Source organism: Corvus cornix, chromosome 4, assembly GCF_000738735.6.
Source record: "Corvus cornix cornix isolate S_Up_H32 chromosome 4, ASM73873v5, whole genome shotgun sequence".
Taxonomy (NCBI): domain Eukaryota; kingdom Metazoa; phylum Chordata; class Aves; order Passeriformes; family Corvidae; genus Corvus; species Corvus cornix.
Genome location: NC_046334.1, coordinates 33,937,028 through 33,961,164, shown reverse-complemented (window position 1 = coordinate 33,961,164; position 24,137 = coordinate 33,937,028).

The window sequence follows — 24,137 nt, the reverse complement described above, 5'->3', positions numbered from 1 at the left end:
TCACAAACACGATATAATGGTTTAAATGATAGCAGAATGTGATGACAGATGAATGTGTTAAATATGACAAGGCTACCATATGTCTTTAATTCATTCTGTTAACAGCCTGTCATGATGTTACTTAGTAAATGGCAATTCAAAAAAAAATACAGTGCATAATTGCCAAAATATTTCTTTTATTGGGTTTTCCAGTCAGTACTTAGGATTGCAGTCTTAGTATTGCTTTACAAAGAGGAAGCAATAGTTTTGAACAGAAGGCTATACTACATTCTAAATGAGCTAAATGAGACTCTTAAATAAAAACAGAGAAATAAGTTTTGACAGTAACTGTACAACTGAAATGCGCACATGACATCTTCTTCCTATTTTTCTTTTAATAGCTGTGGCAGCATGGCTTTTTCAGGTACACTAAGCATATGAGCTTATCTCTCCAAGATGATTACAAGAATATAAGCCCATTTTCTTTTATGTTTAGAGTGGAAACATACTGAAATCAGTTTGAAAATCACGTTTAACTCACTGTTCTAATAAGATAAAATACATGTAATTTGTCAGACTTCATGAATGGTAACTTACTGTGTATGGAAGAGCATGACAATCCATTTTCAGATGCTTCTAATTTCCCTTCAGTCTCCAAACTTCATCTGAGAGATGAGCTGGGCCCTGCTGAAAATCACTACATGATGACCTGGAAAGAGATCAGACATCATGCTAACAATTTCTTACCACTGTTACAGCTGCTTCACTGCAGGAGCCATAGGAAATTACATTGCAAAGGTGGCAAAAGAGATATAAAATATTTCACTGTTTTGAACAAACATTACCAGTAGTTGGGCCAGATAATCGAGTTGGTCCTTCCCAAGAATGCTACAGGATAGTTTTCAGATGTCCTTTCTCTCGTCTCTTTTCTGCAGAGTGCCTTTTCCCTGGCCATGTCAAAGTTAAGGACAGTTACCATACTGCCATTGAGCAGCAGTGCTGGACAGCTGCACAGTGGTGAGAGCCAGACCTACAGCTTGGGCTTAGGGACCTGTCCATTATTTCAAGGTGAATTTTATCAGCAATTAAGAACATTAAATCATGTAACACTTTTCACATAAGCCTTTTCCTCAGAATAGTGGGATACCTCTCTAACAGGTCAACAGAAAGCAGAAGAAGACTGCAGCATCCCATTTAGGATCAGAAGGGTGTCTGCATGCTGCTCACAACAAACACTTTCAGTGGCCTTTGTCAAGGTTTGGTCATGAATTTTTCTACCTTTCAGAGGATACCCACATGAAGAACCAACACACAGTTTTACTTGCATAAAATGGTATTTCAGAACAAATGTGGTACGATTCTGCTTTAATTTCTTCTACCTGTCTGGAGGGAGAACTAAGTATGTGAAAAAGTGCTACAGCACTTATTTTGATAATTTGATCATAGTAGCTTGTTGCACATTTTGTTTCTAGGACTCTAACTTCAGACAGTTCTAAAAAGCTTTGGATAAATTTCCAATTACAAGAAAGATGTGTACCAAGCAAGCAGAGAGACTGACAATCTACAAGCCAATAGTAAAATCCTTGCAGGTACAAATTACAGATACAGCATGTGCCAAAAATAATAAAAATTGAGGTGCGGTATCACACATTACTTCTGTAGTTTCTTCTCTTCCTAATGTCAGCACACCTATTAATTTTTGTGTCAATATATAACATAACATCCTACCAAAAATAAAAAGGCTATTCACCTCTTTTTTCTCTACAAAGCTTGAAGAAAAGAACTTTGCAGTTGGTATCTTAATTTTTTTTTTTACATTTTACTGGCTTGACAAATTGGTGATCTCATGTGAAGAATTACTTGAATATTTCTATTGGCTGGTTTAGAAAGTTTTTAGAACTGGAATGACTTTCGGAATATATCTGAGAAATTATAAGGGACACTCATCTTTCATTTAATGTTTTATCCATTAGGAGGTCTGAAAGTTGGACTTGCCCTTGCTTTCTCTAGTAGCATCAAACATCTTAGACTTACAAAGGAGTAACTTAAAAGACATTCTAAGAAGCTTTTAAGTAAACACAGAAGTTGCTTTCCTTTCTTGAAACCATAAAAGTTTACATTCACTCTCCAGTGAAGTTAATTACTACTGTAATTAGTATTAATCAATTCATCCTGATGAATGAGCAGGGTCAGGTGCTATTCAATCACAGAGAAAAAATGAAAGGCGATCTGCTACTGTTTAAACACAAATATTTAGGATGTGATGAAAATCCTCTATTATGAAATGAAGCATTAGAACTCATTACTCCAGAGTATGCTGGTTTATGACAAATTCTCTTTTCTACATATTTTGTTACTGATTTTATGGTACTTAGTTTTTATTTTGTCTTTAAAGAAGGGATACACTAATAACTGTGCTTACTCTTACAGAATTCCTTTGTCAGTATACAAAAATTTACTAGTTGTAATTGTATATATTTGTATTAAAATTGACTAAACATTACAGTAAACTTACAAGCCATCAAATTATATATATCATGTTATACATATCTGATTAAATATATAGGTGAAGTAATCATTTTTTGAGAGGAAAATCTTTAGTTTCAACTCACTTAAAAACTTTTGCATAATTTCAAAATGCCACATCAAAATAGACACTGTGATTAATTCATGCTCCAAGTTACAGTACAGCAGGGAAAATATTATCCTCCTGCTGTAAATTGTGTTTTGAAGGAGAATTGCTTCTTTTGCTTTCTTGGTTTTCCTGTTCCCCTCTCTCTCCCCAGGCAGGAACCCTAGAGAGGCTGGTATCTTCATGCAAGGACTCAGTCTACACAAATATCCCTCTTTTGGCTCCCTCCACTTACATTTCTCAGCATGTCCCATGCAAGATGCAGAGCACACTGGAGACCGAGTGCCAATTACACCTCCTTCCTAGCCTTTCACTTCTAAAGTGGTTTGATGCCTTTTCCTGGTCTTAAAATCAAGTCATACACAGTTAGAAGGGGAAAAGGGATTTTACGTTGGTATTTATTTTAAGGATCCTTAGGTGCACACGTCCAGGTCATATGCATCAAGATGCACCCCACCAAGTATCCCCAAAAGATCTGGTATAACATTATAGGTTTTACTAATTAGCATATCTATCAAAGATTCCCCAGTGAGAGGCTCGAGTGAGCCCCCCCTCCCCAAGGAACCTTGCCCTGGACGGTTCTATCTTGGTTTACAGAATGTGTTCTGGAGAGGACCTTGGGGTCTGGGGCGCACTGATCCCTAGCTACGAAGCTTCTAAAATGTTTAGTCTCTTAGCTTGACAAACAAGTCCAGGAATGTAGGGAAAAAGCACTAAGAATACAGAAGTTGTAAAAAGGTGTAACAGCGGTATAAAAGAAAAGGCAAAAAATCTTTATGGCATCAGTTTGTCAGCGTATGCTTGTCCTATCTCCCCTAAACTCCCCTCCACTCTCTATGCAGCTACACCCTTTGTGTACATTTCCTGTAACACACAACACTGCACACCTTTTCATGCTTCTATCTGATAACTGCATCTGATGAAAGGTGAGGAGTGTTGCACATTAAAGGAAATTTATTGAAAGCTCATGACTTTTCAAAATAATTCCCTCCAAAAAGCACAAGACAACACCTTACTCCCTAGCCTCTTGACATTGTCAACAAAACCAGTTTCTCAACATAATATCTGCTGCTCTTTCTGTGCTCTGTCGATCTCTCCTCATCATGAGACCCTCAAGCTATGTACATTCCTCATAGATTGTCCAAAAAGAGGAGAATCTGAAATATAGATTTGATTCTGGTGAGATGTGTTGCCATTCATTTTCCTTTTATGAATACCTTGGGAAAGCACCATGGACTACTCTTATTTTGTTGTTTTTCTGTTTTGATCTTAGTAGAAATAAATGAGCTCCAAGTAATGGTCTCACTAGGCATACTGCACAAAATTCTAGGCATAGATCTGTAAAAATTTTCTTGTTTTTTAGGACTTTGAAACAGTTTCATGCTCAAGCAAATCAAGAGAATCTCTTGGGTTTGGGAGTACAGTGCCAAAACAAGCTGCAGAAGTTATGTCAAGTGTAGATACATATCTGAAAATGCCTGAATTTCCTCATATAAAGTATACAATTCCACCAGATACAGATTAGCCCAATTTAAGACAGTCAACAGTAACAAGGATAAGCATAAACACATAAACTATACAGAGAGAGGAAGAGACCCCTAAATGAGTCTTCTACAGAAATAGCATCATAACTGTCTCAATTATCATATAAAGACAGAAAGAAAGCAGAACTCAAGAAATAGAAGCTGTCATGAAACATTTATCTCTGAATAACTGAAGAAACTAGAAGGAAAAAGTGAACTGAATACATTACAATAATTGATTTATGCAAAATTTTGATTAATTTTTTTTATGACTTTATGGCAACAATGTTCCACAAGAATTCAGAGGTGCCACTCTGTGGAAAAAAACAGTAAAGGATAGTAGACTTGAACAGAATAGCCTTCATCAATTAAAAGATAAAATGATTAAATAATTACTTTTCTTGTGGCTAGTTTGGTCAATAATAAATGACTCAATGCATCCAGCTGTGACTGTGAATTATTACCTCCATCTTATTTACTTTTCAACACTTTCACCTATAACAACATATTTACATAGTCATTAGTGAGAGCAGACATTTTGAATGACAAGTACTTTTCCCCATGTGTTTCTTCATTGCTTTCTCCAGTGCTTCTAGAGATTTGTTTTGTAGTTATCCATGCCCAGACGCAGATAAAATTGGGCAAATTGCATATTTTTTGATGTTGCAGTATTTAATCTTTGCAACATAACAAATAGATTATCAATTCCAAAGTCACAGAAAAAGGTCCCTTCTCCTCTTTTAAATGCATTTGATTTGTCCTAATTTAATCATATTTGTTAGTGTGAATTGGCCTCTGATAAACATACCACATCCTGTTTAAACAGTTGTGCAGAAAGTCACATCAATCTCCCATAAAATGCATGCATATTCCTGCTATGCCTACAATATCATCTAAATTATGGAAAACTGGTACAGTTTGGATCCTTTTCTTAACATCCTACTCACATAACATACATCAATTAAGACACCACTTTTTTCTAAGGCCAGCATAGCACGTTGCATTTCTCCTTTGAGTCATTCTTCAGAACATCAGAGTGTGGTTTTATTTAGAAAGGTATTCCTCAATGTAACAGCACAAATATTGAGTGTGTATCAGCCACTAGAGCATGTAAATTGTGGGGCGAATAAGATTCCTTATTATCACAAACAATTAAGACTAGAGAGAGTGTTTATTCCCTAAAGTCAACAGAAATCTTAAGTTGCTACTATGTGGGAATTACAGACATTGGTATTTTCATACAATCATAGAATGGTTTGGGTTGGAAGGGACAAAAAGATAATCTTGTTCCAACTCCCCTGCCACGGGCAGGGACAGCTTCCACCAGAGCAGATTGCTCAAAGCCCCATCCAACCTGGCCTTGAATGCTTCCAGGGATGGGGCATCCATCACCTCACCAGCCTCACAGATTTTCTTCCTAATATCTAATCCAAACCTAGCCTCCTTCATTTCAGGCTATCCCCACCTTGTCCTATCACTCCATGGTCTTGTGAAAAGTCACTCTCCAGCTCTCTTGCAGCTCCTTTAGCTACTGGAAGGCTGCGGCAAGGTCTCCCTAGAGGCTTCTCTTCTCCAAGCTGAACAATCCTAAGTCTCAGCCTCCAAGTCTCAGCCTGTGGTCCAGCTCTTGGATTATGCTTATGATTTTGATATAAAGAAGTTTCAATCTGTTCTAATATTGTTCAGTTTCTTCATGCTAATTAGTTAAAATACATCGAATGATGCCAGCCTCTTAAAATTATCACTGCTCTTGAGCAACCAATTTAACATGTTCCAAGACTTCAGAAATTTGATTTAAACATTTTTGTTTAAATTGTGTACCTAGTTAACATGAAACAGGAAAACACTTTTTCTAATGAGAAACTATATATTCTGTAGGAACCCAGAGTGCCAAGAATATTTCTCTGCCTGTTTTTAAGGGTTCTTACCTCCCTGAACAACACTGTTTTAGCCTCCAACCTTGGAAAAAATTACCAACAATCAGACAAGAACTAGAAAATACAGTGGTGTGAATTAGGTGATAGACTACTACGTAAGATTGCCACAGGGAGAAAATTTAGAGGTTTTGAGCTTCTCTTTGTAGTAAATAGGTAAGAGTAAAAAATAACACAATGGAGGATTGTTGTTGTTCTCTAAACCTTCTTCTCCTTCTACTACTCCATGTTTTGCAGTTAAAGTAGTTTGGAATGATTGGATAGAGAATTCCGCAGTTCCTAGTCATGTTACTGAATAAGTGGTAGGAAAGTGAAAATAATGTACGTTTTTAGTAACTATTGGTTAAAATGTCTTTAAAAGGCTGTGTAAATCTTGATAGAGAGCCTTTACTCCTGCTTTTCTGTGCTCTTTGCTGTACCTGGGTCACGCTAGTGGCTCTGTTCCTCTGGTAAGACTTAATAAACAACTATCTGGAAGCATTGAAACTCAAGGAAAAGTCTCGGTTTATCTTTGAAACTCCTTGCAAGGACTTTCAGCAAATTCTCTCCCAACAGGAGGCACTTGATTTACGGCACGGTTCAGTGTCATATTCAAAGAATATAGAGTGAATGACATTAGTCAGCTTAAACTGACAAGGAAGAACCATCAGAAGAAACTTTATAAAACTTTAACACTGGTTTTGGCCTGAGAAACCCTTAAAACCAGAACTACCCTTGATTAGGAAGATTTGGATATAGACCATAGATGAGGCTGAAGAAAATTGTCCTTTAGTCTGATATAAAACTGCTTGCCTAATTTGCAGTTAATTTTTTTCTCAGTTGTAAAAAGAGAACAACAGTACTTGAATATTGCACAGAGTCCTCATAGAGCTTGAAGTACTTGAGTATGATGCTGTGTGTGTTACAAGCAAGCCTATCTGGATCTCAAAGACTAGTTCCATGTGAGAAACAACATCAGCGTTGTCTAATGATCCTGTTCATAGGCAGGATGGCGCAAGCATTTACTCTGAGCTAGGCCATCTGGATTCTTGGTTCAGTTGGTAAATTTTATCATTAATATGTATTTCCCAACTATGAATCTCTCAACAGATTGTAAAACTACTTTGAAGAAGTAAGGGGAAACACAGAAGGAAATTAGACTCTTAATTAACTAAGCCTTATAATATCCCCATGAGATATTTCTTATCTATTACTGAGGAATTGAAAGTGTGCTGCTCATCTTAATGTTAACTGGTACTGTAGGTGCTCTGAACTTTGAAAACAAGATCATGCTTTTTGATGCCTGAAGTTGCTATGCTGATTTTGACCATAGTGTCTCTCTGAGACATACAGCGAGTTACTGGCAGAAATAAAAAAAAACCTACCCACCCACCCCAAAAAAACTCTGCATACTCCAGGTTCATCCTTATCTTTGTGTTTTAACATGAAAACTTACCTTTTCTTTATTCCTCAGCTTTGCATTGTAGCATTCTTTTAATATATCCACTGAAAATACATGCTGAGCTGTAAAAGTGAGTACATCCCGTCTCAAGAGCTCTGGAAAGTATGTTAGGAACTGAGTTGTCCTTGCACATCTTAATGGCTTTAGAGCATAGCCCTGTGTTTTCCTGTCACTGTTGGAAACTGACAGACTCTGCTCCTGGGAGGAAGGTGGAAGCCAAAGCAATGTTTGCCAGCTGGTTCACAAAGATGCTGCAGTGTCAGCACATTACAGAGCCAAAAGGCCAGATGGTGTGAGACGAGACAGTTACTGGAGTTGGTTCCTATTCTCATTGCTGCAACCACCCACAGCTGTAGTTGGGGCAAGGCAGCTCATTTCTGTCCATCTTTCCGAGTTCAACTGATCAATCCATTACTACTACTTCGAAGTAAAAAAGGAACGAAGAACTAATAAACTTTATGAACTGAAATCTGTGTTTCTCCTTAGCACTGCTGGATCCAACAGCCTCATGTACTGATCCCACTCAAATATTATTTCAGTTTGTTGTCTACAACACTATTCTTTTTTATAGTCTCTATTTCCTTTCCAAAGCAGCTGTTTGCAGCCCCACCTCTAATGAGCTTGGTATCCACCTGTTTCTCATTGAAGTTGATAATAAAACTGCTCTGGATGAGAGGGTAGGGAAAGATGCAATTACAGCCTTTTCCTATGTGAAATTCAATTTTTTCCCCCCATACTTGGGTATGTGAGTTCCATGTACTTACCATTACAACAGATACAAATTTCATCAACAGCCAGCTCCACCAAGAGGACTCCAAAGAATGGTGACAATAAGAAAAAACAGAGACAACAGTATATACATGGAAAAGCTCCATCTTTTCCTCATAGTGCCTTTCTCCACTGCTGAGGATGAGCCATAAGAAATGTTTTCACTTTAAAACATCTTAAATTTGTTCTTTTGGCACAGTTAAGCCTCTGTAACTGCATAAGTGTTTTTATGATGCCCCATCAGAGAGATGGGTAGAAGCCTTCTGCAGTTTTCAGCCCACAAATACTTACGCTTATTTGCTTTGATGCAGTCTTTGTTCCTTACCTTATATAGCTATTTTCCCTCCATGATGTGTATCCATTTGCAGTAGTTAGGGAAGCAATGATACCTCCCTTATCCTTCTGCAAACTCAGTTTTCTATTGCTTTAATTTCACCCTATAAGACAGGCTGATTATTTTTTCTTTTTTCTAAGAAATTAATAGTACTGGGAAATTATTGTTTAATATCTATATCTATGTTTAATAGAGGCTGTATTCCCTGATCTTCAGTGGAGATACTTCACATGTGATACGTCTTAGGGTCATATTTAATTTTTCACAGCCTAGATCAAATTGTTGACTCACAGATGCATTAGGAAAGTCAGGCTTTTTTCATTATTGTTGGCATGCCCTCTTAAATAAATTGTCACACTTTATCTTATATTTAAGCTGTGAAATTCTATCCCATCACCATTCTTTTACATGTAATTCTCCTAAGGTGTATTCTGGTACCCCTGTACAGATAATACAGGAATATAATTTCAACAGTATAATGGACCCAAAAACAGAAAAAACAAAAAAAAAAAGCCAAAAAACTCCCAAAAATGGAAGTCAAAACTGAGGCCTTTCTTCAAAGAACTTCATAATTAGCACAACCTAGTTGTTTCCATACTTGTAGATCTAACACTTATCCCTTCTTCTTGCATCTAAATTAAGAAATTTCAAAATATCAAATACTGTGCTCTTAAAAAAGCCTCAGATCACTTTCTCATTGAAAAATCAAAAACTGTCAGATGGTTCTATCATAATTTTTCTTTGATACACAGTCAGAGCAACAGTTTATGACATTTCCAATTTACTATTTCTGAGACTGACAAAGTAATCAGAAGTCGATTACTTTATTCTTAATATTTCAATTTATCTATTATGTTTCATTGCGTGGGTTGGACTTCACTACCCATGAGAAACTGGTTAAAAATTTATCTCATGCTTTGGCAAAACATCATACAAATTCTTTTCTTTATACTCTTTTTTTCTTTATTGGTCACTCATTACCTGCTGAAGCTGTCATACATATTTTTGTTTTCAGAGATTTCTTAATTCCAAAATTGCAACAAAAAGGTTAAAAGACACTCCAGAGCTTTTCTGCTTGTTTTCTATGCTTAGGATCTGACATTTCTCCATCTAATATTATCTACTCTAGTTTTTATCCAGCACACACAGGTGTCCCATTATGTTTAGCATAAATTAAATCAGATTTGCTCAAGAGAAATGCAAAAGAGATAACATTAAAGGGCTGTTTTATATTCAGAGAAGAATAAAGTCATTTAAATAAATAATATTTGTCCCTAGAACTATAATAAAAACATTTATATTTACCTGTTTCTGGATGAGGTAGTCTAGTGAAATATAGATTCCAATGCCTCTTAAACACAGAAAGCAATTTCAAAAGACAGAAATAATGAGCCCCTCAAGTTAAAGAGAGGCAAAGGTCTTAAAACAAAAGGATTTTTACATGCAGATACAAGAGATCTGTGAGGAGCATAAGGTCAAAATAAAGGTTAGAAATGTGTTTTTGGAAAAAAGAAACTGCGAAATCTTTGTAGAATCTGTAGCACACTAAGCTTTCCCAAAGTCCTTTGCCTACTTGCTGCCAAGCCAACAGAAATGCAAGTTTGGTATTTAATACTTCTATTTAAATATTAATGGAGAAAAAAAGGTGCCATTTTTGGAACTTTCAGGGTAAAGGACATAGCTTTAGTTCACAAATCCACTGATCTGAGACATATCACTTCTGCATGACAGTAAGGGTGATCTTGGTTAATCTAATTGTTGGAAATACAGCATTCCAAAGAATTCCAATACATCACATAAAGAAAACTTACAACAGCAGAAAACTTAGACTATTTATATGCCCTCATGTTCCTGTCAGTTCAGAATAGTACCTAAAAAATCCCCAAAGCAAGAGGAATCTAACCTGAAAGGCAGTACTGTTACAAACAGGGGCCTGGTATGTAGCATTTTTATGGCTTTTCCAATAAAAACGCCAGCCCTCCATACTTGTAGAGACAAGGAATTTCCTTTTTTTGTCATTAATGAACAATTACATAAAGTCATGAGTGATTATTGAAATGATGGTCATTTAGGAAAGGATTTCTCCTTTCTTAGATCAACAGATAGGAATATAATTCCATTGCTAAAACAAAAACAAACAAAAAATCTTTACCACAAAACTGGAGTAAATCTGATTTTGAAATACATATGCCTTGAAATGTAGTTTTTCTGAAGATAATCTGAAAAACAACCAAAATTAAGTGCTTGATCATGTATCAGAGAATGAATTTAATTTTTGGCTGTTCTGGCCAATATTATTAACATATAGTTTGATGAACATTCATATTACTACAGAAATCCAGACATCCATGGTAGTATAGATCTATTTTCTTCCAAGAAAATGCCTGCAAAAACTTTACAAAGAAGGCTATCAAAACTAAAACCTGCAAGGTGACTGCTTTGGATTTATGTACTAGCTACAGACAAGGTTTTAATAAAAAAAATCGCAGTTTAAAGCCAGATTTTTTCATGTTCACAATGCATGTGGACATGAAGTTCTTCTGTCATAAGAACAGTTTCTAACTAATATTCAAACACAAATTAACTCCCAGGCTATCCAGCTCACCAGCACTAGGTAAAACTTAAGGATTACAACACTGATGTCATGGAAACAATTATGCTATCAGAAACTCTAATATATTGGAGATTTCCCACCAGAGTTAAATAACTATTAAGTGTTTAAATAATGTTGTTATTTTTAAAGTTGCCAAGGATCAAAGGAATTATGAGAAAAAAAAAACCCTAAATGAGTGACTCAAAAAGATGTGATTTTGTGTTTAAGGATGGATGCTTTGACTGAAATGTCAAGGCACAAATCAAAGTGCTGAATCTCTCACATAGTCAGCAGGATTTTAGGAATAAGTTTATCAAGCTCTAAAAAAATTAACTTTCATAGCAAAATTACTAGAGTTTTCAGGGTGGTGTAATAGGCTGGTTGGATGGGTATCATGGCAGCTCCTTTAATGTTTGAAAAGTCTGTTGTTGCAGAACAAACCGGGTCTGCGTACAGAGTGCTAAGGTATTAAAGAAAAATAGTGAAAGTCTTTCATCTAGCATGAACCTGTAAGCATGGATTGAAATTGCTCCAGTAGAAGGTGGGAAATACCTTCCTCAGCAAAGCAACACAGAGTCCCAGAGACCAAAGTCCAGGGATGTGAACTTCTTGGGCAATCATGATATTTTTTGTCCACAATCAGATCTACCCTACACAAAATTCTGAATATCCCTTAGTAACTCTTTGACACTTCTATCAAACGTGTCTGCTTTGGTGGCACTTCTTTGCTGTTTTGACAGGTTAGATCTCCTTACATGGTGACAGGACTGTTTTGGTTTCTGCTCCCTCAAGGTCAGCAGTATTTTTTCCCTCCAAAATTCAAAGTCTCTAAGAGGTAGAAAGTTCAATGTACCAAAAAATTTCCTTTCCCCCTATTCCTTCTCTAGTCCTACCTTCCTAGAAATGTTTGAAACTGTCATAAGTGCATTTGAATCCTTAAATGAAAAAAAAACAAAACAAAACAAACAAACAAAACCCTGCAAAAATACCCCTATCCCCCCCCCCCCCCCCCCCCCAACCCCCAAAATCTCTCGGGAATTTTATCTACAAAAATTTCATACAGTAAAATACTAGTCATCCAACCATTCAATTATCTTAAATAAATCCTTTTTCTCAATAGAGAAGGTGAGAAAGTTGGCACAAATCACTGCCAATATTGCCATAAAACCTTTCCTTGTCTTCCACCCTATGGTGGAACACAATATTTCTGGTTGAGGGAAGATCACTGCAGTGACTTTTTTCTTTGAAGCTTCACTTGCAGCAATACTAGTGAAATCATGCTAAATGTGACTTGATATTCAACCTACCTGAATTTGAAATCCTACTCTTTGACTTTAAAAAAATCTTGAGTGATTTAGAGCTGCCATTTTTCCCCCCTTCACCATCTCCAGCAGAACTGTTTCTGTTTACCAAACAACAGAATCCATGTTTTGCACAGCGATATAAACATGGGTTTTACAAGTTAACAGATGTACCTAGGAAATGAAAAATACCTAACAAGAAACATTGCAATATTTTAAAGACAGACAGACCAGGAAAAGCTACTTAACAGGGAAAACCAAAAGCAAAACAGCAAAAAAATGAAACAGAGCCAACCACAAACGTTGTCTCTCCTGAACTGAGGAGGCCAAAAACACACAGCAAAGAACAAGACCTGAGATGATCTGGTGCAGGATGTAAACCAAAGTCATGGTTCTTGGAACAAGAAAAGAACTTTAAAGCAGTTACCTCACACTGATTTTGTGGTTTTCTGTATCTCAGTGTTTCTTCAAAGTGAGCATTTAGCAGAATTTATGAGGCTTGCTTATATTTTAGAAACCTTGCTACCAGCTTATATGCATAGGGAATGAAGCGGAAGGGGAAGAAGAGGCAAGGAAATCAGCTGAACCTTTCCAGGCAATTAGTCATGCATCAGATTAGTTGTTTTCTACAGCTGCACAACTGCATTTCTTTTTTGATTTGGGATTCAAATTGACTCATAAATATTGAAATTATAAGCTTAAGGAAAAGGTACTATTTGATTCGTGGCCTATTTCTAAGAATTATTCTAACGGAGAAATCATGGCTCAAGTGTCACCATTTCAGTGTGTTACTCTACTTACACTTTGCTGACCCTTTCAATAAAAGGCCTTTGTAGAGATTATGGTGCTACTGTGTACTATTGCCTTCATTTTACTACTATACAGTTCCTAGAAGTTCATGAGGCTGGATCTTCATTCATAACTGCTCTCCTCAGTGTTGGCTGTTGCAGTGCTAAAGGACCTAGCACCAGTCAGCTCCACAGACCACTCGTATGGAGTCTACAGTACTTCCTTCTATACACTTCTGAAGTGTTTTAGGATCTTTATCATCCTGACTATAAAACTAGCTGTGTAACTCAGTCTACCTCCTACAGTGCCCTTTTCTTTTTACTTTTACAGCTGCTTGAACACGTTTTCTGCACGGCACAATTAATACTCTGCTTTTTGAGAGCAGGCTGTCCCCAGGGTGCAGTGACTGTAGCTTTAGAAGGAAACCAAACTGTTTCAGCAGTTTTGATCCAAAGCACTCCAAGGCAGAGGGAGTTGTACAGAGGTAAGTCACACAGATTCCTTCTAGACCCAGACTGCATGCAAGCATTCCACATACTTTTACTGGGCCCCATTGCTAATTAGATTTGCAGTTTTATGGCAATCATATGTAATTCTCTACTATTTGATGAGAACAATTTACATTTTTTTAGCTACCAAGTTATCTCATAGCTGATGTTAATGTCATCATTACCTGTTATAAGGTCCTTCACTAACTCTTCAATAAGCTTCTAGCATTCAGCGCTGTGATCTCCCCCATGCATTAACTGGAGTGTGGGTCAGACTACAGTACAGGGGCAGCTCTGCTTTTCTATCAGCTGCATTTAAAAATCCTCAATTTCTTATTTCTCCTATTTCAGATCACTTCTGTGTCTTGATCCTGAGAACACACGACTCTGGTAAGGTTTCTCTGTAGATCTTTCTAGCACTGCTTCTGCTAGCTGTTTTTATATTGGGTCGCTTTGTTTGAGCATACTGAATATTTTTTTCCCAGAGCATGCAAGAATAACTGTTGATGTTTCCTTCTAAGAGATGAAATTTCTCGGCTATCAAAGTTTTAAAACTCTCACCACTCTTGAGCATCCAGTTCTCAGGCATTCTTCTCACTGATCATTCTTCTCACTGATCTTTGTATATCTTTTGCTCTGTGCTGTCACCTGCCTCATTGAATCCCGCTTTGAGAGATGTGTCACAAACTGTAAGATAGGTGAATAGCAGAATCTGTTTAAGTATGCCACTATTTCCCCAATGTTCTTTGCTCTACAATAACTTACTTTCCTGACTATGTTAAAAATTTGACTGTTTCAACTGCCTCCTTTGATCACATTTCCTCTTTAACAAGTGTTTTATTTTACCACTCTTGATAGCTGCTATCAACATTGCATGGCAGCAGATGCGAGGGGCTTGTTAAAATACACCCTTTATAATATTTCTGAAAAAAATAATCTTTAATATATTACAGCTTGTAGTAAATATGACTGTTGCAGAAAATTGTAACTCATGTAAAACTTATTCAGTACATTTTTTTCCGCCCTGAGAATATTGAACATTAACATCCTGTTAATCAACTTACTTTAATTACTTTAAAAACTGTCTCTGTGGTGTGAACAGAAACTCAGCTGTCATACATGATCATAAAAGTCAGTTGCATTAAAATATATCATCACATGGTGGCTTATTCCCTGCAGTACTTTGTTGGAAGTTTATTGGGAGTCTAATAATTACTGGGAAACTTTAGACTACCAACAGTCTGAGCGTAACACGAAGGGACAGGTAACCAACCAAACCCTGCTCAGTGTTGAAATCACTTCCAGCAGCAGGCTGTTTTCCTTAATCTATTATCTAAATCTAAATTAGGCATAGCCCAGTTTGACTGACTACTCATAAAGCTCAAACTTTCTAGTATTAGAAGATTGTGTCCCATCACAATCCAACAAAGAATGAATACAGCTTACACTAGTATCAGCTATGTTAGAAGCATTAAATTCAGCATTTAATTTCAGTTTCACCTGTGCTGGTTTTTTCTCTAATAACTTCTGATACATTTCTAAAAACCACATTAGATAAGCACAGAGTTGAGAATCTGCAAAGACAAGCAAGAAAAAAGGTCATGTCTAAGAATGATCTTCACACTGCAGGGTAGTATTTTTAGATTTTGGAAGCCTGAACATTTTAGAAATCAACTTTTAGTCATTCAGGTATGCATAAAAGTTAAAAACTAAAATAAACCATCTGGACATTGGAATTAGACACAAGGATACAAACAATTAAATGAAAACACAATTTTGTAGTCAAATATGGCTGTATTACTGAATTTCTCAGCTCAGAATTAATTCTTAGTTAACTACAGTCAATGCATTCCTGTTGATAAAAGATTTCCCAGAGATTTAAAGGATGAAAAGGTACTTTAATTCAAAATAGTTTATATTTGCTATGGGCAAAAATGGAGGAAAATTCTGAAGAAATCTGGGTTCAGAATGACCTAGCAGCATCATTAAGGCTGAGATCTTGAAATCAGAAGATGGGAACACAGACTGAGACAGAATTGCTGCACAGGCAATATACTTGTAATTAACAAAAAGGAAGTAGGAAGAAGAACCAAAAATATGCCCAGTGTAACAAATAGGCTTCATTTAAGAACACAAGAAAGAATACATATTTAAAAACATGGGTTTAGAATTTCATAGGCTGAGGGTCTGAACACAAGACCAGAACAAATAATCAGTCTTGCCACCTAGAAAATATGATCTGGTTTCAGTAAGACTTCATGTTATGTCTTACCTTAAGATTCACAGCTTTTTACATGTGCTAAACACTGATGCCCATTGTGAGTAACGAAGCTTAAATATGTTCTGATTGTAATTTTAGTCTAGCAACTGATAGGCTCTTTTTACCAAGGAACAGTTCTGAGACTAAAAGAACATATTAAAAAAGTGTTCTTCTCTAAAGTAATTTTGTGTGGTACAGCCTACAGCTTTGAAAATTAAGATTGCAGAGCTGGACCAGCGGGCCACATGAAACACTTCACACAAATGAGCAAGTGGATATGCATCTGTCAGAAAGACAGGAAGAAAAGCTCCAAAACTACACAGAACTTTTCTCCTCACAAATTATTCACATTGGAACCATGCAAGCTAGTTTATCCAGAAATTAAAGACCAGATAAGCTGCAGAGAATTTTTCTTTTGTTTCAACAGTCTCTCTTCCTATATCCACAAAAAACCCCTTTAATCGCAATTTAATGCAGCTACCATGATAAAGAAAATTTTTAGGCAATTTTACACAGACTTAAGAGGAAGGAGGGAGCAATGGTAATGGTTACAGGAAAACAAAGATGGGTATTTACCATGCATTCTTCCTCAAGCAAAAGGGTAAAGTAATAAAATGGCTTCTGCTATAGACAACTGGTGCCTGAGAAATACCTAATGCTCAAGGAAGAGAAGCAGGTTCTGAGGTTTGAAAAAATAACAAGTAGTTGGGCAGTTGTTTTCAGATGTAGGCTGGAAAGCATTAGAACTTTACAAAAGGCTGTTACATATGTGTATATACATATATATATTTTTTTAAAATATCTGAGTTGTTTAATGTGAATCTGAGTGCTTTCATGCTTGCACATCTGCATCATAAACTTTTGAAAATGGCTCATAATGGCAATAATACCGAAGAGATTTATCATTACTGCAGCTCCTCCTTGCTTTAGAAGAATGTCTACTACTTTCAGTCTTTCTTCAGGCCATTAAATAATAAACCAAAAGTTACCAGAAAATTCACTGGGAACTGTTGCTTCATTATTAAAGCAAGATTAAAGCAAGCAAACAAACAACAAAAAAAAAAAAAGAATGAAAAAGGTGCAATTTTCAGAAATTACTTACACAAAAAACCCAAAAGCTGATTTCTTTCCAATGCAAATTTTGTACCTGCCACTCAATTCATGTGCTACAAAGGCAAAATAACTTAAAACATAATGGGCAATATTAAAACGAGGTTTGAAGCCTGGGGAAGAGAAACATCATTTGGAACACGCTTCCTAAATAAACCAGGGATTCCAATATTCATGAAGTAGACAGCAGGCAGCCTGCAAATGGACATCCACGTTTGCTACATTTTAGAAAAGTACCATCTTGCAGAGTTCCTTTCTAGTTTGTCCTTTTAGCTGCCCTTTAATTCCCTGTGTCACAAATTCCCACTGCGTATTTCACAAAGAGATGATGTACGGACTCAGCTACCCCCTGATAAGTAAGCAAGGTCATCTGAGACACCTGGAAACGTACAGGTCTCCACTACTCATCTGACTGACTACTGTGCAGATTTCTTGGCTGTCCTGAACATCCTAAATGACACCAAATGTCTCTGTATAGGCCTCTGAACTGTGCCAAGGGTGTCCGATCCCCAGTTCCTCAGTGAGGCAAGAGGTTCCCAAAGCAAATCAGCCAGCCAGCCAGCTGAACAGCAGGCTGGACTGTACTGACACCAGGTGACAGAAAACCAGGTCACCAGGTGACAAAACAAGATTGTCAGGTTTCTGCGTGCTAGCTCAAAGAGAGCCCGGAGGTGTAGCCGCAACCCGACTGCACTATGGCAGGCACACACACACAAAAGCGCAGCCAGACGGGGGTACGCTCCTCACCCAAGGGGGCCGTCCCTAAACAGGGGGTGAAGGCACGCAGGCAGAGGCAAAGAATGGAGAGAGAGGGGACTCTCCATGTAATTTCTACAGAGAGGGTTTATTGAGCTGAGACAAAGGTGGGAGCAGATGGAGAGCCAAGGATCTGGCAAAGATCCAGGGATTTTATAGCGGGGATAGGAAAGGCGGGGATAAGGGATACAGCAAATGCGATACTTGACAGAAGGCGGGGTTGAGCTCAAGGGAACCAATGGAAATAACACAAAGGAGGGATTTAGGGAATGGGCCATCGAGGAACAAAGAACTTTCTAGAACTGATACATATTAAACTTGGGAAATGAATATGCACAGCCTCATACATAAAGCAAGAAGGGAAAAGCATTAACCAATCAAGGGAAAACATGCAAACAGCACAGTAAGGACTCATGGGTTCTCACCATGGCTGAAGTCACATGCTAAACTTGGGTTGCTGACCACCACAGCTGGCTGGCTGAGTTCTCCTCAGGAGACGAAGCTGGTGGAGCCACCTGCGCTGCCGCACAAGATGTTTTGAGATTGGTGTTTCCAACATTACAGTTAGTCTCAGGAGTATTTCTGAAATGGCTGTTTGACTGTTCCAGGTAAAATACAAATGCGTTAATATATCTAAATTTATAATAACCATTTCAAATATTTTTAGTCACAGAAAATATACAAAACCTACTAAATTACTCAAACTACAATCTAAGAAATGAGGGCATCAGCACTTTGATACAAAGAGAAGCCTGTTGTAGGTAATAATCTCCAGTGCAGCTTTGCAAATTAGGTAAAGCATTGAAGTCTAAACTATAAATTACACACTGACTCTGAGTAAATGGAAGCCAGGTAAAGATAAGAAAGTTGGCTGGCCAAAAGTAACACAGGAACATTTTGTTGTAAAGGTTGCAAATGAAAAAGAGAGACATGAAATACAAGATTTTCCATAGTGTTGCATGATGGCTCAGCTCCCTGCTCTCTTGAATTCTGCATGAGTCTTACTTTTTACTTGGGGTAAACAGTGTGCTCAGAGCTAATAATTTTTTAGGGATCACAGATTTGTTTCAAACTAAATGTAACGTGAAGTAAAATACTAATGATTTGTGATTGTATTACTGCATTAGAATTGTTCAGTAACAATTTTGTGACCTCCTTCTCATTAAGTTCTTAGCTTAAAACACAAAGAATTTAGTACTGTCGGTGTAATAATCTGAGCATCGTTGAGGATAACAACACTAAATGATTCACAATAGAACTATAAGGGCTAAACACCTACTGATATCATACTCTACCACTTTCTTCGTGTCCATGGGGAAACCTACAGTAAGGAAGAAAAAATGAATTTACTAGAATATTTCCAATATATATACAAAAATAGCATTGGTTTCCTACTCATGCTTAACCTGATGAAAATGCTTCTGAAAATATGGTAGCTGAGGAATGCTACCCTTGCATAAAAATTGCCCAGAAATATTTTATTAGACAAATTACCATCTTCATCTGAGGTGTTTGCCCAAGAATACCCACCCACGTAAGAAATTGTTCTAACATGTTCTATAGTTTATGAATGAGCTCTCTCTATATAGCACCGCACTTCACAATTAAAGCTATTACTGTAAAATGCAGGAAATTGCATTCATGGTTAATTGCATAATTCATTAACTCAGGCAAAGTGCGAGCTTGGTAAATATGTAAAACTTTTCAATCAACTCAAGTAGAACGAAAGAGGAAAACACATTATTGCTGAAGCTTTATATAGAAAATAAATGTTGAGTTGATGAATGCACTTTTTTTTTACATACTCATTTAATATTAAAAAGGAAAAAATCATGAGCACAAAAGAAACAAGTGGGAACTACCTTAATATTTTGGAGTTCTTTCCTTGTGGTTGAGACAGAAAGATTCAAAGATTTCAACTCGTTATTCAATCTAATGTTGATTTTCTTGACTTACAAAGCACCTAACTGAAAATGATGATAGCACTGGGCACTTATTTACATTTTTATTACTTTTGATAGGACCAAAGGATGAAATAGGAAGAGATACTATATTTGAGGTATAAATATCTTTAAAAGTCTAGAATTCAATATTAAATGGAATATACAAATCTGAGCTTCTAAATTGTTCTTCTGTAATGCTTCGGTTTCTGTTCCATTTAAAGACAGCTTACACACAAACAGAGAAAAGAAATATTTATTCAAAAGAGAATTAATGTTTTGTTAAAATTAATTTTTATCTTTTGAATCATGACCTATTTTAACAATCTCTTCATGATCTTTCCCATTTTGCTCATTCCAGCATTATGGAATACTAGACACACTAGATTGTGTCTGTTAATATAGGGTTTACTGGTACTATTTGACAATGCTTACAATTTGTATTGTATTTGCTGCTCTCTCTTCTGTCCTTCTAGAGAGAAACTGAACACTACTATCATTTAGAGAAAGGTTTTGAGTCCAAGCAAGAGGAACATTTTCAGAGTACCTTTATTCACATTTTCTTTCCATTTTTGCCACCCTTCCTCATTCACTTTTGGATTTACCAGAAATGCGCTAGTAGCCAATCTTGCTCTTTTGATATATATCTTTATCTAGTCATTTAAAATATGGATAGATATCAGACCTTAAGAGTAGTGAACTAATCTCTTTGAAACAGATTCTTGCTGCAGATGAAGGTGGAAACACTAACAGTAACCTAGGAACCAAAAAACCTGCTCCTCAGGTTTTATATCTATATCAATACTTTATTCCTAGAAAAGTTGCTGAAGCCTATTGCCTTAAATATTAAACTACAGACTTGAGGTAATTAAACATGGAGTCAAGAGCTTACTTTGAGAATGGATCCCATAATCTCTGCAGAAAATAATGATCTAGGAAAGAAAGGACACTAAAGCTAAATGTAGAGTTTCTAGTAAATTGTAACTCTCTCTTAGATCTGTCGAGCAATTTTCTTATATGGAACATTGTTTTAAAAACATAATCACTAATGAGCACAGCTGTGTTTTGCAGCAGATTGTTCTCTGTCAATGCATTACACATAAAAGCATCCTACATGGAGTCACTGGTAGAGTACAGATTTTACAGCTAAAAAGAATTTTCTTTCTCTTGGTCCAGCAAGACTAAGGAATTCACACAGAAAAACACTGACAGCTACAAATTAATATGCCACAGTTAATAGTCACTTGCAGTACTTTTACACATTATCTGTACATGTATATTTATTTGCACTGTGCTTGACATTTAAAATGCAATTCAGGCGCTGCAGAAGAACGTAGGAGATTCCAGTAAACCACTGCTGAGCCACACAGTAAAGGTGAATTACAAGTCATGTATCTGACACGGCACAGATAAGAGCTGCCACATAAAGAAGATGGTAGTGTTTTTTACTGCTAATAGTTGCAAGAATGTTTTCTATTGATGGTGCAATATTCTGTAGCAGATGTGAAATCTTGAGTATCAACAAAGTAGTTGAAGACTTTCTTATCTAACGATATCCTAGTCTAACAATATAAAATGCTGATTGATATCAGTATAGCACAGCAAACAGCAGAATAGTTGATTTCACAAGATGTCCTAATCAAATTTCAGTTTTTCAATTGCTTTGTAACCTTTAGCACATCTCTTTCAGCAGCTGAAATCTGAGCACTTGATAAACATAGTAGCAGAATATCTGGCACGATAAAAAATAAATGCAAATACTAGAAGAACAACTTTGGCTATACAAGAGTGCATGCACTAGATATAGTTCACCAGGGACAAACTGTCTACATACCTTAGGAGCAGGCATGCTGATGAAGCTTGGTGTATCCGCTAAGGGAGACGTGAAACAAAGGAATGATCCAGACAGTAATTGAAACCTGAACTTTGCTTGACTACCTTGAAAATACACATTACTTTTCATGCTCTTATGTATGTTAAAGACTAAAGTCACTCAAACTCCACCTAAATATGAAATGAAACCACCTGTAACTTTACCTTTTCCCCTCCCTCAAAGTGAGGAGGGAGGTCAGGGAAGAGTCTGTTGTAACTTCTGGGATCAGTTGATGGGCTGAGCCTGCCTTCTGCTCCATAGGGGTGTCTACTGCTAAATGATTACCTCAAGCTAGCTTTCATTGGTGATTAGAGCTTGTCACTACATGGCTTCCAATTCTTCTTTGCAGTCAGTTAACGTGAACAGCAATCTCTGAACCTTACCCCTTTAATTATCACTCTATTTGTAAATGATGTGTGTTGTTCTGTAAATTGTTTAGGGTGAGTCCTTCAAGGGCACTAGCAGTGGCCATCAGTAAATAAGATACTTGGAAAAACTGATAATACACCAACTAGAGAGTGGGGATATTGGTGTCATGAGCCCCTGGACAGGACAGCTGAACCACCTCCAATACAGGGGACTGTTCTGTGGGGACAGGACACTGACAGGCTGGTCAGGTGCAAGGGTCTCATCTTCCCTAGGGGTGCTGAAAGACTGGCCAAATATAAAGTGTTCAAGGAACCCCTTTCATGCCACAAGAATCAACAAGAGAATGGGGGAGAGATGCACATCTACCACACAGGGTAATACGTAAGTAGAGCAAAATGTCACAGTGTGTTGCTACCTCTCATTAAGTGAGCCAGAGGTACATGTGTTCTGTTCACAAAAAATATATTCATGTTGCTCTTCTATTACTCCAAAAAATGCTACTTTTCTGAGCCTAGCAAGTGGCAAAAACTGGTTACTGCTGATCTTACAATTAGGAGTCCTCCTTATTTAAAGGAATTTTTTAGAATAGGCTTCAACCATTTATTTCACTAGATAACAATTCCAAGTTAGAGCCCAAAATTCCCACTTGTAGGATCTATCCTTTTACTAAAGAAAAAAAAAACTAGTTTACTTCTTTTTTAATGGAAATAAAGATAAAATAAAATTAAATCCCTCTCAAAAAAATTCATTTCTGTCATGAAAAGTGGTTTTTTTTAAAAGATAAAATATATTTTTCGACAATCAAACCAGGTACTGTAAAAAAAAAAAAAAAGACTAATGCTTTTCAGCATCCATTAATAAAATGATGCTCATCTAAGAAATTTGGAAAACTTTATATAGAAGGAAAACATTTAATAGTCCAAATAAAGACCCATATAAAATGAATTATCTCAAATGCCTGCTGAGTAGTCCAACATGTTGCAGAAACTGGGTTTTGCCTTCCTTTCATTCAGCCTGAATCCAAGGTTCTGTCACAGAATACCGTTGTTCTGCTAGGAATTTGCTTACCTGGGCTTCCAGTGCTAAGATTTGAAGTGATTTTTCAAGTTGATCTTTGAGCACTGAAGGGCATCTTATGTTCTTTTCCTTCTGCAGTCAGAGCAGCTACTTTTTATATGAAACTGTACTGAACTTGGGTTACAACAAAAGTTTGCTGTTTTCTCATGTATCCTTATTATTTATTAAATGACCACCTGTCCAGTACCACAGAAGATGTAAATGAAAATTGTCCTAATGTAAAGATTTTTCAGTCTAAAATTGTTAATGCAGTCCCAATAGAGAATTATTCTCTAAATAATGCAACAGCCTGGCAGGGACTCCCAACTGTTCGACGAGCCTTAGGTATTCTACAGAAAATGTTGTTAATTGTAGGCAATCTAATCAGAAGTTTAGAGTTGACACTGGTCTTCCTGCCTAAATGTGTTCTTCCAGAGAGAAAGGATTAACAGCCTTGGGCTTCACTCATAACAATACAGACTATATTCAGACACAGTAGAAAAAAGGTGTTGGAAATTCCATTTAAGGCATATGAAAAAGGTGAGATGTTGAGAGGTGAGAGAGGAAAGAGTAGTGGCTAAGATGAAGACAACTGACAAAAACAGAGAAAAACTGAGACATAGCCAGTAAAGTAAAAAATAATTATTTTAATACATGTGTTTAAAGAGCTTACAGTAAGTACACTAAATGGAGGACTAAATGAAATCAAAAGCTTTATGTGACTTCGGATCAAAGCATGCACAGTAATTGTTGCATTAAATACATAGTCCAAAATGCAATCTATCGGTTTATATTGGTTTGGCTATTCCATAGCATTATCAAGCTTAATGATTCTTTAAAAACATTTCTTATTTTAGCATTCTCTCTAATTCATATGGCATAACACTGCATATATCCTTACCCTCCCTCACATAAAACCAGCAATGTAAATAAGCTGAATACAATCTGTAGATGGATGAACATCTGAAGCTAATGTACTTGAAAGAGATCA